Genomic DNA, 16340 nt, shown 5'->3' with positions numbered 1-16340 from the left:
CTTATTATTGTACTTAAAAAATAAATTAAAAAAACACTGTTGTAATTAAAAAGTCCCCGACAAGATGACACAAAGGTGAGTTTTCTTACGGTGAAACTAAAAAAAAAGTTGGGGTTGATGTAACAAGGTCATGTAGCAGGAATGTGTTCCATTAGCAACCTGAGCTTATAACATGCCCTGAACTGATTTGGAAAGTGGACTATAGAAAAAGCCTTGTGCCACAGTCTAATGAGGTAACAATGTCGGTTTGGGCTTGAAACTCCTCCCCCCCTTCATGGCTACTCCCCCCGCTCCACATAGACCACAGATCGCGGATTTTACAATTGCACGCACCAGCAGGCAGTCAGACGCGCGTGCAGCAGTGACCACTGGGGCCGTAGCCCAAGGCTACATACAGGCACCAATGGTGCTGAACAAGGCTGTGAGGAGAAGACAGGAGTGAGGGGAGAGGTGCAAAGAGCTGCTGTGATCACATGCTCATTGCCATTTACTTGAGTGGCTGTTACAGTGCAATTGAGGCTATTGCACTTTAGTGAATCTAGTGTTTGGTAAACAGAGGCGGCAAAGTAGATAAGGAAAAATAACCCCCTGCAGATCAGTACCTGGGAGGCAAATAAAGGGAGTGGGAGGAAGGGGGATACAGAACACAAACAGCAATAGAAACACAGTAAGAGAAACCATGTGAGATTGGTAACTCTTCTCTTGAGGGGATATAGGGGAAATAATTTGACAAGCTGTTTGGGGGATAAAATAAAATGAATATTTCTGTAACTTCAGTAGTTTCAGGAGGTTTTGCAAGGATTTGGAAAGACAATAAGTGATGGTAATTGTCACAGAGTAATAGGCTGGAGAATATAGATTTGACATTAGCTGCCAAGTAAACTAGGTAAAGTAGTGTAGGTGACAGCAACCAAAGTTAGCCATAATGTCAACAGCTGCCTCTGGTTAAATAAGGCTTTGAAAAGTGTGGCCCTGCGTTCCTAAGACGGGGAAAGACTTGTGTGGGGTGAGAGGAATAGGAGTGCTTAGGATAGTTAGCAAGGGGAAAAGGCTGATTGTACAAACTCTTATGGGTTTGTAATCTCAGGATTTATTTAAACTGAAGCAGAGTAGGAAAATGGTATTTAAAGGGGCAGTCCCTCCTAGGAAGAACGTGAACCAACAACAATGGCATATTTAATAGGTTAAATGTAGCAAATTGTCAAGTTAAAAAACCCGTTTAGCAAACCAAAAACATAAACTTCCATAGAAACTAAAGTAATTATAATGCCCTCATTAGTCAAACACACAAATGTCCCTGGAGAAATACAGAACAGGATCTTTCACAATACATAAATAAGTAAAACGGTTATTTTAACCCTTTGAGTGACGGAGGGGTCACGTGATCGCTCCCTCATTGATGACAGAACGGACGGGGAGACCCCCTCCCTTCTATCCCACGTAGTGATAAATCCGTCCTGCCCTGCACAGGAGCACAGAATGTCACCTCCCCTAGGAAAACCAGCAGGATTACTATGACGTAGCTATTACATCATGGGCCCTGATGAGGTGACATTACAGCTACATCAAAAGGGCACCCAAAGGGTTAAATGGGGATTCCATCCTTTACAAGGAAGTCATGTTACACCAAGTGATTTCCTGTTTTCCCGCCGCTGGGTTGGATTTAAAGCAGCAGTTCAAGCTGCCGTTTAAAAAAAAAAAAAACGTTTCTCTTCAATGCAAACACTGACAAGTAATTATACGATCGATCCGTTCTTCTGTGATCAATAAGTGAAGATTCGGCTCGAGGAGTCACTAAATCCCTGTGTAATGCAGTCAGTGGAACATATTTATATTCATATGCGTTCCACTGACGTGTGCTCGCTCCCGAGCCCTGGTCCTGTCTCATGGGGCTTCTCCAGCAGCAGCAGAATCTCCCTGTCGCAGTAAGTATTGTGACTTGAACTAAACTGGTTCCTGGTGTAAGGTCAGTCTCTATTATTAATCCAGATATATGCGGGTGTATATACCAGAGACACAGGTTTAAACCTCTGTCACTCTGGTCCACGACTGCTATGGATTTTACTATTCTGTTTATCCCACTTAAGTCTACTTAATTATTATTAATAAACTACTGGATTACACTTATGATCTAGCCCAGGGGAGCTCAACCCAGCCAATGCCGGTCACAAGCCCGGATGAATTATGGGGAGTGTTGGTTCCGTGGAGTCAGAAATGCCAAATTAGCCAATAATCCAATGGCAGGACAACAATTACGAAGCGTGGAAACACTTGAGGACATATTGAAAATCCTGCCGCTGGCCTCTACAATGCATCGCTCCCTACCCTGCAGAAGATGAAGCGATGTCGTTTACAGAGAATACCTACCTACCAGGGGTGCTCAACTTCAGTCCTCAAGCCCACCCAACAGGTCAGGTTTTCTGAATATCCCTGCTTCAGCACACATGGCTCAATCAGTTCCTGCTTCAGTACAGCTGGCTCAGAGGCTCAGTTAAACAACGAGCCTCTGAGCCACCTGTGCTGAAGCAGGAATATCCTGAAAACCTGACCTGTTAGGGGGGCTTGAGGGCTGAAGTTGAGCACTCCTGATCTAGCCTATGTGCCTCTGTGTATACACTATCTATAATTGGTTGTTATGTCTTTTAATCTATATATACATATATATATATATATATATATATATATCCCTAATGGTTTGTAGTTTGCCTTATCTTATGCCCAGATAAATGTGTAATAATGCTGCTTTTGACTGTAAGCTCATAACATTGAACCATCTTTTAACTTGCTCCTTTTCAGCTTAAACCCTTTCTATAGTTCAATGCTTTAACTTGTTGATATAAGAGTTGCCCATTTATTTTTGGGAGAAGTTATTAAGATCAAACCCAGTCAGTACTAAACCCAGTATTGCCTCTCTCCTGGTTGGTTCCTCAATAATTTGGGTCATATAATTGTCTTTAAGCACCCCCAAAAACCTTTAACCCCTTCGTTTTTACAGAAAAATCATCTAAGAGAGAAAATATCAGCATGGCAGCTCCCAGCTCTTCAGACTAATTTATAGTCCTCAAATATCCTTTATGGCACCAATATAGTGCATACATGTTGCTTAAATTTACTGTTGCTTCAATTAACTTCTCCACAGTTCAGCAAGTGCTGAGCTCTCCCTGTGTGACTCTCTATTTTGTTATTTGTTTTCAAGGTTGCTTGGCGACGTGACGTCACGTCATAAGTGTCATATGACGCTGTGATGACGTCAGACGTCAACCAGGAAGTACTGAGGCTGCAGTGGCTGCCCGGCTGTAAACACAGGTGATGGTCCCTTTGCGCTTGGGACTTGATTTGTTTGTTCATGTTTTGGAAGACTTGTCTGTCTTGTCCCTAAGGCTGCCATTTCTTCAATCTTGGACTGATCTATTACACTCCTTTGATTGGGAATATATTTCAATGCTTTCAACTTGTTGATATAAGAGTTGCCCATTTATTTTTGGGAGAAGTTATTAAGATCAAACCCACAGTCAGTATTATGTATACACGTGGGGTCTCTGTATTTGGGGTCGGTCACATCCTTCACCTTTTAGGTATAGCTAAGGTACACTTCCCAACAGGTATTTTTTAGGATAAGCGCTTTGTGCAAGTAAATAGTTATTTTATTGCAGTAAGGTGTATGGTCTGAGGAGAGGACGTGTCTGTCCTGAAACGCCACGTGTTTGCATATACCTGCTCTGATGCTTTGACTACAAAGTAAGTTACTTACAGAAAAGGCTCCTGTGTGCTTCCTGCACCACTTTATTTCTTCATCTTCTCTTTCCCGGAAGTGGAGACACTGACTACATCCAGGTCACAGCTCCGTGTCCTACTGCGCATGCTCACACTAAGGGGATCATGGGAGTTGTAGTTTTTAGACTTCTAAACGGATCACGTGTCACATACTGTGTAGATTAGAAACGAGACAGTAACATTTCCCAGGCACTGTGCTAGGGAAAGATAGTTTCTTCTGCATGTAGATGTGTGATACTCCTCCTGGTCCTTAATATATCTCAGTGAAGCTGCTTCAGTTCCTCCCTTTTGGGCAATGTTGATATGAAGTAGGTAACCTGGATATGACATAGTAATACAACTAAAGACACACACACACCCTCTGCTGGTTTTGTCTTTAAAATGCAGATTGTCCTGATTTTATCATTTACTTTATTGTATTGTATTGTATTGTATGTCTTTATTTATATAGCGCCATTAATGTACATAGCGCTTCACAGCAGTAATACACGTGGTAATCAAATAAATAACAGATAATATAAATAACAGATCATGGTAATAAGTGGTTTAGACATTAAGGAAGAGTCCCTGCCCCAAGGAGCTTACAGTCTAATTGGTAGGTAGGGAGAACGTACAGAGACAGTAGGAGGGAGTTCTGGTAAGTGCGTCTGCAGGGGGCCAAGCTTTATGTATCGTGTTCAGAATATCCACAGTGCTATTCATATGCTTCTTTAAGCAAGTGTGTCTTAAGTTGGGTCTTAAAGGTGGATAGAGAGGGTGCTAGTCGGGTACTGAGGGGAAGGGCATTCCAGAGGTGTGGGGCAGTCAGTGAAAAAGATTTAAGGCGGGAGAGGGCTTTAGATACAAAGGGGGTAGAAAGAAGACATCCTTGAGAAGAACGCAAGAGTCTGGATGGTGCATAACGAGAAATTAGGGCTGAGATGTAAGGAGGGGCAGAAGAGTGTAAAGCTTTAAAAGTGAGGAGAAGAATGGAGTGTGAGATGCGGGATTTGATCGGAAGCCAGGAGTGGGATTTCAGGAGGGGAGATGCTGAGACAGATCTCGGAAAGAGTAGAGTGATTCTGGCAGCAGCGTTTAGGATAGATTGTAGGGGAGACAGGTGAGAGGTAGGAAGGCCGGACAGCAGGAGGTTACAGTAATCAAGACGGGAGAGAATGAGGGCCTGAGTCAGAGTTTTAGCAGTCGAGCAACAGAAGAAAGGGCGTATCTTAGTTATATTGCGGAGGAAAAAGCGACAGGTTTTAGAAATGTTTTGAATGTGAGGGGCGAATGTGAGAGAGGAGTCGAGTGTGACCCCTAGGCAGCGTGCTTGGGCTACTGGGTGAATGATCGTACAGTAGTTCCAACAGTAATGTGGAAGGAAGTAGTAGGGCCAGGTTTGGGAGGAAGTATGAGGAGCTCTGTTTGAGCCATGTTGAGTTTAAGGTGGCAGAGGGCCATGCAGGATGATATAGCAGAGAGACATTCAGAAACTTTGGTTTGTACAGCAGGTGTAAGGTCGGGTGTTGAAAAGTATATTTGTGTGTCGTCAGCATAGAGGTGATAATTAAACCCAAAAGATGTTATTAGGTCACCTAGAGAGAGTGTATACAGAGAAAAGAGAAGAGGTCCCAGGACAGAGCCCTGGGGTACCCCCACAGAGAGATCAATAGAGGAGGAGGTGCTAGCAGAAGAGACACTGAAAGTACGATGGGAGAGGTAGGATGAGATCCAGGATAGAGCTTTGTTCCGAATACCAAGAGTATGGAGAATGTGAAGGAGAAGAGGGTGGTCCACGGTGTCAAATGCTGCAGAGAGGTCGAGTAATATGAGCAGAGTGTAATGACCTCTGTCTTTGGCAGCATGGAGGTCGTCAGTTATTTTAGTGAGGGCTGTTTCCGTGGAGTGAGCAGTGTGGAAGCCAGATTGTAGAGGGTCTAGGAGAGAATAGGTGTTGAGAAAATAGAGCAAGCGAGAGAATACAAGACGTTCAAGGAGTTTAGAGGCAAAAGGCAGGAGGGAGACAGGTCGATAGTTAGAAAGACAGGTAGGGTCAAGCTTGCTGTTTTTGAGTAATGGTATGACTGCTGCATGTTTGAAGGAGGATGGAAAGGTTCCAGAGCAGAGGGAGGAGTTAAAAATGTGCGTGAGCGTAGGGATTATAGTAGGAGCAAGAGGTTTTAGGAGATGGGAGGGAATGGGGTCAAGAGGGCAAGTGGTAGAGGGAGAAGAGGCGAGCAACAGCGACACATCCTCCTCTGAGACAGTGGAAAAAGAGTCAAGGAAGGCAGGAGGAGAGTTAGGAAGACGTGTAGGATGGGAGGAAGAAACAGAGGGAATGTTCTGACGTATGGATTCCACCTTTTCCTTAAAATAGTCAGCAAAGTCCTGAGCGGAGATGGAGGAAGGAGAGGCAGCTGAGGGTGGTTTAAGTAGAGTATCAAAGACAGAGAACAGTCGGCGTGGGTTAGACTTGTGCATGTTGATTAGTAAAGAAAAGTAGGCTTGTTTAGCTCGCGAGATGGCCGAGTTGAAACAGAATAGCATAAATTTGTAGTGAAGGAAGTCTGCAGCATGCGCGTGTGGGAATTTAACCAGGGTCTAGGGTTAGATGGGCGAGTCTGGCAGAGAGAAAGCGGGGCATGTAGATCAAGAGAGGAGGACAAGGCAGAGTTGTAGTTCCTGACCAGGTTGTCAGGGTCTGTAGCAGAGCTGAGAGAGGAGAGGGAGGAGCTTAAAGTGGACTCAAAGTCAGGTAAGTGAATAGAGCGCAGGTTTCTGCAGAACCGGGGGGTAGATGGAGGTGGAGAAGGGGAGAAGCGAGATAGAGAGAATGAGATGAGATGATGGTCAGAGAGAGGGAAAGGGGAAATGGAGAAATCGGAGAGAAGTTTTTTTTAGTGAAAACCAGGTCTAAGTAGTGGCCATCCTTGTGGGTGCTGGCTGCAGTCCACTGTTGAAGGCCAAAAGAAGAGGTTAGAGAAAGAAAGCGGGAAGCCCAAGGGAGAGAGGGGTCATCAATGTGGCAAATGAAGTCCCCAAGGAGAAGAACAGGGGAGTCTGAGGAGAGAAAGAAAGAGAGCCAGGATTCAAAGTGAGAGAGAAAGGCAGAAGGGGGATGAGTAGAGGTAGGTGGGCGATAGATGACTGCCACGTGGACCGGGAGAGGAGAGAAGATCTGGACTGTGTGAACCTCAAAGGAGGGAAAAGCAAGAGATGGAGGAATAGGAAGAGTTTGGTAACGGCAGAGAGAGGAGAGCAGGAGCCCCACGCCTCCACCCCTGCCATCAGGGCGCGGAGTGTGGGAGAAGGAAAGGCCACCATAGGAGAGGGCAGCTTCCAGAGCAGAGGTAGACTGAGTGAGCCTGGTCTCAGTTAAAGCAAAGAGAAGCAGGGAGTGAGAGAGAAAGAAGTCATGCCCAGAGAGGAACTTGTTAAAGAGGGAACGAGCATTCCAAAGGGCACAGGAGAAAGGGAGAGAGGAGGGAGGGTGGCAGGGGATGGGTATGAGGTTGGAGGGGTTAACACCAGGAGTAGAAGTTGCATGTGGGAGGCGAGGACGAGAGCAAGTAGAAATAAGGCAGGGACCAGGATTGGGAGAGATGTCACCAGAAGCAAGGAGGAGAAGCATGGATAGAAAGAGGATGTGTGAGGATGATTTGTAGGGGTGTGTTTTAGTGCAGGGTGTATAGCTGTGTGGTGACAGAGGACGCAGGTAAGAAAGGAGTTCATGTGAACTGAGAAGTGGGGAAGAGAGGAGAGATGGAGATATATGAATAGAGTTAAAGACATAAGGAGACTGGTGGAAGGAAGTGCATAATTTGAAAATAAGTGAGGTTACAGCAAATATAAAAAATAAAGGCGGCATCACAGCAATAGTTAAGTGTTGAAATGTGCAGTCTGTGATAGATGATATCCTCCTTTCCAACGTAGATCAAATGCAGGAATCAGAAGCAGTAGGTGTTGTCCACTTTTCCACTTCTTTTTGAACTTCCTTTTTAAACTTCAAATCTACTTGAAACATTTCTACTTAAAAGCATATCTGCTTAGGAGCATTGGCTGTTATGAGTTTACTTATATACTTTTAGAAAGTCACCTGGTTGGCACAACAAATTTAATTAGCACATGTGAGGGACGTTAAAGCAAATGGTTTTTCTAAGTTGGGTGTTGTCTTGCACAAGTGTGAAAGCTGAATTACATTAAGACAGTAGGGGGATGATTTACAGACAGACAATTGGAATATGTTTTTACCTAAATAGAACTAAATACACAGCAGGGGAGGATATCAGGATAGACAGAGAGTTTGGAATATGTTTATTTTGAAAGTTAATAACAAGAGCCCCCCCGTTCCCTCACACAGAGCCCCCCCCCCCACTCCCTCACACAGAGCCCGACCCGCTCCCTCACACAGAGCCCCTCACACAGAGCTCCCCCCTGCTCCCTCACACAGAGCCCCCCCTGCTCCCTCACACAGAGCCCCCCCTGCTCCCTCACACAGAGCCCCCCTCTGCTCCCTCACACAGAGCCCCCCCTGCTCCCTCACACAGAGCCCCCCCTGCTCCCTCACACAGAGACATGATGATTGAGGAAAAGATCCATTAATGATGACGTCATGAGGTCTCGCGAGAGGTCGGAAGCCACTTCAGAGGGAGGACCTACCTGATGACGTCAGCGCGACGGGATGAGGAGGCACATGCAGTATGGAGTACTGTAGGAACAAGCTGTGGACTAATGAAGGGCAATTAGGGGGTGATTATCTTTCATTTCTTTCACATGGTTATTTCACTATTTATACTGGACATTATCCTTCTTTCATATGCCAGTCACTTGAGAAAGTCCTCCGAGAAGGACGAAACGTCATATTTGGTGCTATTTTGATAATTAAATCTTTTTGGAAATCCGCATTGTGCACTGGTTATCAATTTTTCACTATCTTAGGATTCATTGACAGTTATCCCTGCTACCAGGAGCACCGGTTGTTGCAAGTACTGTATATTATACTTTATTGTATTGGTCTGAAGCTTTACCATCTTTTGTTCCCCAGTTATATGTAGCCAGGTCACCCCTCGTTGCCCTGCGACCTCCGTGGCCGGGATCGATGGTGGGTGCTGCCGGAGCAAAGCGTCAGACCTGACGGCCATTCTGGAGGGTGGGGGCCCTGCACGGGAGCCGCCATGTTGCGCGAGTTTGCGCATGCGCAGTGAGTGCTGGCGGCCCGATGAGTTGCGCTTGCTCAGTGATAAGCGCGCGAACCCTAGCCTACCAGGGAAGGCTCTTGGAAGGGACTACAAGTCCCATGAGCCTCAGCAGCACACCATGTGATGCCAGGGAGCCAATAGGGCTGTAGGATTGCCCTGCAGGGAGAAGTAGCTACAATTCGCAGGGTTTTTGCAGACAGGCAGTCCAGACCAGGAAGAGCTAGGGGAAGGAGGTGAGTGCAGGGGTCTGTGACCCGCTGCATTAGGCCAGCAACCCCCTAGGCCCCAGATAGGTCCTGAGTCACCTTATAGCTTGTGGTGCGGTAGGGACAGGCCCTAGGTTAGGGACCCTGCCCCATTAGCTGTTTGCTAGCTAGGGACACAGCGGACGCTGCGCTTCCCGCCAAGAGGCTTGGGCTCAAGCCTACGCCATTAAAGAGAACTGGACTATCTTCAGGGTGGGATCGCCCCTGACGGATCACCACGCGGGTGGATCCTGGATGTCGTGCAGGAACTCGACTGATCCTTTGTGAAGATCTTTAAAGCCAGGTGCCGCCGCACCGGGCAGGTATTATTATAAGTGCACCAACAAAGTACTCACACATAGTGGCAGCGCTGACCACGGGACAAGGGGTTATACTGTGGACACGGTGTGTGGGTACACGGTGGTGGGCATGGGGGTAAGCTCCTAAGCGGGAGTGACTGACACTTGAGACTTTGGTACAGTTATTGAGTTGATAACATATGGTTAATGTGAGTGTATTGTGTTATGTTGATGCTGCATATAGTAAATGGTTATACCTATACTCCAGTGTATGTGATTACTATATGCGGGTCCTGTGTAGGGGACATTCTATACTCCTAGAATCCTGCACAGGTGGAGGCGCTGATCAAGAAACGTTCCAGAGAGCACCCCAGGTTCCCAGCAAGCGTAGGTTCAAGCCTCTTGTGAACCTGCAGGTATACGCACCACACCTGGTAACACATAGGTTCCCCCTCACATACACTCTATATGCGGTTGGGTGGGGGAATACCCGTTACATTTGGAGGCGCTGCTGAGAGCTCAAACCTGGGGTGCCCCACTCAGTTATTAATTATGTCACCACCATTACCGTCACTCTCAGAAGTGTATGACTGGGCCGTGGAGCTGCAAGTGCCGCCGCTTCACACGCTCGCGGTGAGCCGGGTCCCTGCTGATACTCCGTCTTCGGCAATACAAATGGCCTTGAGGCAGCACCCAAATATCCGGGATGCCGCCAAAATAAAAGTGTTGGAACGACGTAAGGATGTGGACCAGGAGTGTTGCTCCATGTTAGTGAGTATAGGGCAAGATATAACCGAAGACTGGGGCCCGTCCAGTTTGTGGCTCGCGAGGCCGACGGGTTCCTGCTGTATTGTTGTCTACCCTGAACTGCCTATAAAATCCGAGCCGAGCACCTCTCACACGAACTTATAAGAGGTTGCTATGCGTACATCACTTTCCCCCCTGAAAGTTATTGCGGAGGCGACCGGGATGCTCTCACAGACTACAGTCCACCGTTAAGTATTGCCAGCTCGTCCTCTAAACGTGGGGATGATATCCGAATGCTAGCTTAGGCTATCCTACAAATGGGAGCGTCCAAATCCGAATCCCCAGCCCCACAGCAGTATCGCAAGTTAAAGATCTTTTCGTTTGAAGTCTGGAGGGAATACACCTCTCAGGTCCTAGAAGAATGGACTTGCCCTGAGTCGGTGAAGCGGCAACGCATAATGGAATGCCTACGTCCTCCCGCGTCCACCATAATACAGATGTGTAAAGATCAGCATGCGGACGTTACCGCGCATCAGATGCTGGAGACTCTTGTGCGGGCCTATGGGCGAACCGAAGGCATAGGACAATTGATGAAAAGATACTACAACCTTTGCCAAAAAGAGGGAGAGGATCTATCTGACCTCCTACAGAGGATTCAATCCGTCTTATGGGAACTGCGTAAGCGCAAACGTATTACTGACGCAGAGGTGGATGAGTATCGCCGCGCGCAATTCCTGAGTGGAGCCCTTCCCACTCATCCTATTGTACTCATGATGAGGCGTTCTCTGATGCGAGGTGACCCCCCATCCTGGGAGGAGCTAATGGATGAGATAAAAGAACATGAGGTCTACACCCGGTTGCATACTTCCAGGAAGACTAAGGAGTCTCCAAAGAGTGAACCTCAGGGGGCTTCTGCGCCAAAGGCCAAGATACCTCCAAGTCAGGAAGAGGAGGCCTCACCCAAGATCCCGGTTTCCAAATCCAGACCATCCGGGAACCCATCTTCCCAGTACCCGGGCCGCCCTGAACCCGGCGAAGTCGTCTGCTATGGCTGCGGTCGAAGAGACCACTTCCTCAGGGACTGTCCCGAGAAGGAAGATCCCGACGAAAACCCTCCAAGTAAGGGACGTTACGCTAAGGCCATGATCTGCCGGGTACAGACCACCGAAGCCGAGACATCCGAGGCCACCCCTGCGCCTCCTGAAGCACCTACTGACCTAAGTCCCGACGATGGGACAACATCCGGGGATGCTTACAGTCAGGTAGGCCCCTCTGCTATCGTGCGTGTGGTAGTAGAAGGAGTCTATGCCTCTGCTCTGCTGGACACTGGATCCCAAGTGACCATAATATACCGGCAATTCTATGACCAACATCTCCACCACTGCCCCATGCGGTCGGCGGAACATATGAAGGTGAGGGGGTTAATAAACGAAGATTACCCCATCGATGGGATCGTGAGAGCTCAACTGGATATAGTCCAACTGAACACCGGCAAGAAACATCCCATGCATGTGGAGGCAATGGTATGTTCGAAGCCCCAAGGCCAGTGTCAGTACCCAATCATCTTTTGAACAAATACTGATATAGTGCGAGCCGTAATCCGAGCCTACATGAAAGAGACCAACGAATTACCTATGGCTAGTCCACTCCTTGACCCTGTACTGCGGGAAGAGTGCAACCGAGTATATGCATTAGAGCGGCACGGGGACCTCTACAATCGTCAACGCAGACTGACGACCATTTTACCAGGGGGAGTGCAACGTATGGACGTCTGGTGCTGTTATCCTGATCGAGATGATACCGACCACCTGTTCTCTCTGGAGAGTACCCCTGAGGAAGAGGCTCAGAGAGGGTATAGGGCAGGCATGTCAAACATGCGGCCCGCGGGCCGCATGCGGCCCGCAACGGATATTTTTGCGGCCCGCTCACAACGACCGGGCTATAGTTTCTCCCTCCGAATGCGCGCTGATGCGTGCTGAGGAGGAGAAACTCTTCCGAGAGCGGCAAATTTCAATTTGCCGCTCGGGGAAGCGAAGGAGCAGTCACATGACCGCTCCCATCCAATGGGGCTGCAGCCGGTCCGCCATTATTCACTTCAGAGCAACCAGACCGCAGCACCGAGGTGTGTGTCTGTGTGTCTGTGTGTCTGTGTGTCTGTGTGTCTGTGTGTCTGTGTGTCTGTGTGTCTGTGTGTCTGTGTGTCTGTGTGTCTGTGTGTCTGTGTGTCTGTGTCTCTGTGTCTCTGTGTCTGTGTGTCTCTGTGTCTCTGTGTCTCTGCTGCTGCTCACTGACCGATCTGTCCTGAGGTGATGCTGCCAAGCAGTACAAGCATTCATGTTACCGGAGTCACAGGCGCTGGTGCAGGGGGGTGGGTGTGAAAAGCGGGCTGGGGCTGGTGCAGGGGGGTGGGTGTGAAAAACGGGCTGGGGCTGGTGCTGGTGCAGGGGGGTGGGTGTAAAAAACGGGCTGGTGCTGGTGCAGAGGGGTGGGTGTGAAAAACGGGCTGGTGCAGAGGGGTGGGTGTGAAAAACGGGCTGGGGCTGGTGCTGGTGCAGGGGGGTGGGTGTGAAAAATGGTCTGGGGCTGGGGCTGGGGCTGGGGCTGGTGCTGGTGCAGGGGGGGTGGGTGTGAAAAACAGGCTGGGGCTGGTGCTGGTGCAGGGGGTGGGTGTGAAAAACGGGCTGGGGCTGGTGCTGGTGCAGGGGGGTGGGTGTGAAAAACGGGCTGGGGCTGGTGCTGGTGCAGGGGGGTGGGTGTGAAAAATGGTCTGGGGCTGGGGCTGGGGCTGGGGCTGGTGCTGGTGCAGGGGGGGTGGGTGTGAAAAACAGGCTGGGGCTGGTGCTGGTGCAGGGGGTGGGTGTGAAAAACGGGCTGGGGCTGGTGCTGGTGCAGGGGGGTGGGTGTGAAAAACGGGCTGGGGCTGGTGCTGGTGCAGGGGGGTGGGTGTGAAAAACGGGCTGGGGCTGGTGCTGGTGCAGGGGGGTGGGTGTGAAAGACAGACTGGGGCTGGTGCTGGTGCAGGGGGGTGGATGTGAAAAACGGTCTGGGACTAAGGCTGGTGCAGGGGGGTGGGTGTGAAAAACGGGCTGGGACTGGGGCTGGTGCTGGTGCAGGGGGGTGGGTGTGAAAAACGGGCTGGGACTGGGGCTGGTGCAAGGGGGTGGGTGTAAAAAACAGGCTGGGGCTGGTGCTGTTGCAGGGGGGTGGGTGTGAAAAATGGGCCAGGGACTGGTGCTGGTGCAGGGGGGTGGGTGTGAAAAACGGGTTGGTGCTGGTGCAGGGGGGTGGGTGTGAAAAACGCGCTGGTGCTGGTGCAGGGGAGTGGGTATGAAAAACGGGCTGGTGGTGGGGGGAGAAGGGATGAGAGGGTGGGTGGAGGGAGAAGGGAGATGGAGGGGGGTTGCGTGGCCGCCAGGGGGGGGAGGAGAGGAAGGGGTTGTGTCCCGGAGCAGTGGTGGCAGCAAGGTGGTGTGTGTGTCTGAGTGTGTCTGAGTGTGTGTGTGTCTGAGAGAGAGAGAGAGAGTGTCAGGGAGAGGGAGAGAGAGTGTCAGGGAGAGGGAGAGAGAGAGAGAGAGAGTGTCAGGGAGAGAGAGTGTCAGGGAGAGGGAGAGAGAGAGAGAGTGTCAGGCAGAGGGAGTGTGAGTGTCAGGGAGAGGGAGAGTGTCAGGGAGAGGGAGAGTGTCAGGGAGAGGGAGAGTGTCAGGGAGAGGGAGAGTGTCAGGGAGAGGGAGAGAGTGTCAGGGAGAGGGAGAGAGAGAGTGAGTGTCAGGGAGAGGGAGAGAGAGAGAGTGCAGGGAGAGGGAGAGAGAGAGAGAGAGAGAGAGAGTCAGGGAGAGGGAGAGTGTGTCAGGGAGAGGGAGAGTGTCAGGGAGAGGGAGAGAGAGAGTGTCATGGAGAGGGAGAGAGAGAGTGTCAAGGAGAGGGAGAGTGTGAGGGAGAGGGTCAGGGAGAGGGAGAGTGTCAGGGAGAGGGAGAGTGTCAGGGAGAGGGAGAGAGAGTGTCAGGGAGAGGGAGTGTCAGGGAGAGGGAGAGAGAGTGTCAGGGAGAGGGAGAGAGAGTGTCAGGGAGAGGGAGAGAGAGTGTCAGGGAGAGGGAGAGAGAGTGTCAGGGAGAGGGAGAGAGTGTCAGGGAGAGGGAGAGTGTCAGGGAGAGGGAGAGTGTCAGGGAGAGGGATAGTGTCAGGGAGAGGGATAGTGTCAGAGAGAGAGAGTGTGTCAGGGAGAGGGAGAGTGTCAGGTAGAGCCTCTGTGCATGTGCCTCTGTCAATGTGCCTCTGTCCCTCTGTCCCTGTGCCTCTGTCCCTGTGCCTCTGTCCCTCTGCCTCTGTCCCTCTGTCCCTGTCCCTCTGTCCCTTTGCCCCTGTCCCTGTGTCCCTGTGCCTGTGTCCCTGTGCCTGTGTCCCTGTGCCTCTGTGCCTGTGCCCCTGTCCCTCTGTCCCTGTGCCTCTGTCCCTGTGCCTCTGTCCCTCTGTCCCTCTCTCTCTGCCTCTCTCTCTTTGCCTCTCTGCCTCTCTCTCTCTGCCTCTCTCTGCCTCTCTCTCTGCCTCTCTCTCTGCCTCTCTCTCTGCCTCTCTCTCTGCCTCTCTCTCTCTGCCTCTCTCTCTGCCTCTCTGTCTCTCATTTTTAACTTAACTGCCCTATACCTACACCGAAATAACCTATTCTGCTTTCTTCCAGATCTGACTCAAGTTTCACACGGGGGACATCGGAAGACAGGTAGGGAACACCTCCCCTCCTGTATAGTACCTTGAGGGACTGCGGATCAGGTAAGATCCCAGGCGGGATTGCTGCTTTAGAAATTGTGAAGAGGGGGCATCCTGACACTGGTTAATGGTAATGGGTTCAGAATCATTCACATCTGGCTTTTTTTTTGGTTCGGTTAGTGAGGTCATCACACACACACACACACACACACACACACACACACACACACACACACACACACACACACACACACACACACACACACACACACACACACACACACACACACACACACACACACACACACACACACACACACTGTACTTCTCGAAATAAACCTACGTTTCTATGAAAATGTAAGTTGGTTTTTTTTGCGGCCCACCTGAACTTAAACCTTGTTTAATGTGGCCGTTGTTAGCATTTGAGTTTGACATGCTTGGTATAGGGTAATACCCGAAGTGAGAGAGTGGAAGACTAAAATTCCTCCCCGGACCTACGTATATGTGCAGAACTTCTACCCGTTCCCGATGGAGCTTGATGTCGGACGAAGTTTGGGCTGCATATATCCGGTCAGCCCTGTGGAAACAGCGCCGCAGGTGAACGCCACTGCAGTGGGCGAGCAGTTAGTTGATCTGGATGTCAACTTTGGGGACTCGACGCTGCCGATTGAGTGGAAGGGTCGACTGACGGCCAAGCTGAATGAATGAAGGACAGTGTTTTCCACAAGTGAAATGGATGTGGGCCGCAGTCGCAGCGCCCAACACACCATTAGGTTGAGTGATGCCACTCCGTTCCGTGAATGCTCTCGTCGCATCGCCCCCAGGGATGTGGACGATGTAAGGAACGTCCTGAAAAAAAATGGAGACCGCTGGGATTTTGACGGAGTCTCGGAGTCCTTACGCCTCACCCATAGTGGTGGTAAGGAAGAAGAACGGATCTGTAAGACTGTGTGTCGATTATCGAACCCTGAATCATCATACGGTACCCGACCAATACAACCTTCCTCGCATTGAAGAGATTATGAATGCTCTAACCGGGAGCCAGTAGTTTAGTGTTCTCGATTTACGATCTGGGTACTACCAGGTGCCTTTGAGTGCAGAGGATCAGGAAAAGACAGCCTTCGTCTGCCCCCTGGGCTTCTACCAATCTACGCGTATGCCCCAAGGTATATGTGGAGCTCCTGCTACCTTCCAGCGACTGATGGAGAAGACAATCGGGGACATGAACCCTCGGGAGTGTCTTGTCTACCTGGACGACATCATTGTCTTCGGAAAGACCCTGGAGGAGCACGAAGAGAGGCTGCTTAAGGTGATAGACCGTCTTGGAAAAGAAGGATTGAAGTTATCCCTCAACAAGTGTCGGTGCTGTCACACGTCGGTGACCTACGTGGGACAC

General features: G+C 49.9%; 1 protein-coding gene across 3 annotated transcripts in view; it reads right to left on the bottom strand.

Annotated features, from left to right (window-relative positions):
- The window catches only part of LOC142466748 (uncharacterized), a 259636-nt gene that overhangs the window by 20382 nt on the left and 222914 nt on the right, over positions 1-16340 (bottom strand). For 2 of the 3 annotated variants that reach the window (XR_012788206.1, XM_075572112.1), the window contains exon 1: positions 3752-3854. The exons of the other annotated variant lie outside the window; for it this stretch is intronic. The gene's annotated coding sequence lies outside the window, so the exon portion shown is untranslated. Of the gene's footprint in view, positions 1-3751; positions 3855-16340 lie in introns of those variants that run through there. 3 annotated transcript variants of the gene reach the window in all.

This window comes from Ascaphus truei, chromosome 15 (assembly GCF_040206685.1).
Source record: "Ascaphus truei isolate aAscTru1 chromosome 15, aAscTru1.hap1, whole genome shotgun sequence".
Taxonomy (NCBI): Eukaryota; Metazoa; Chordata; class Amphibia; order Anura; family Ascaphidae; genus Ascaphus; species Ascaphus truei.
Note: the sequence above shows the minus strand (reverse complement) of the source record. Positions and strands in the feature narration are given on the sequence as shown.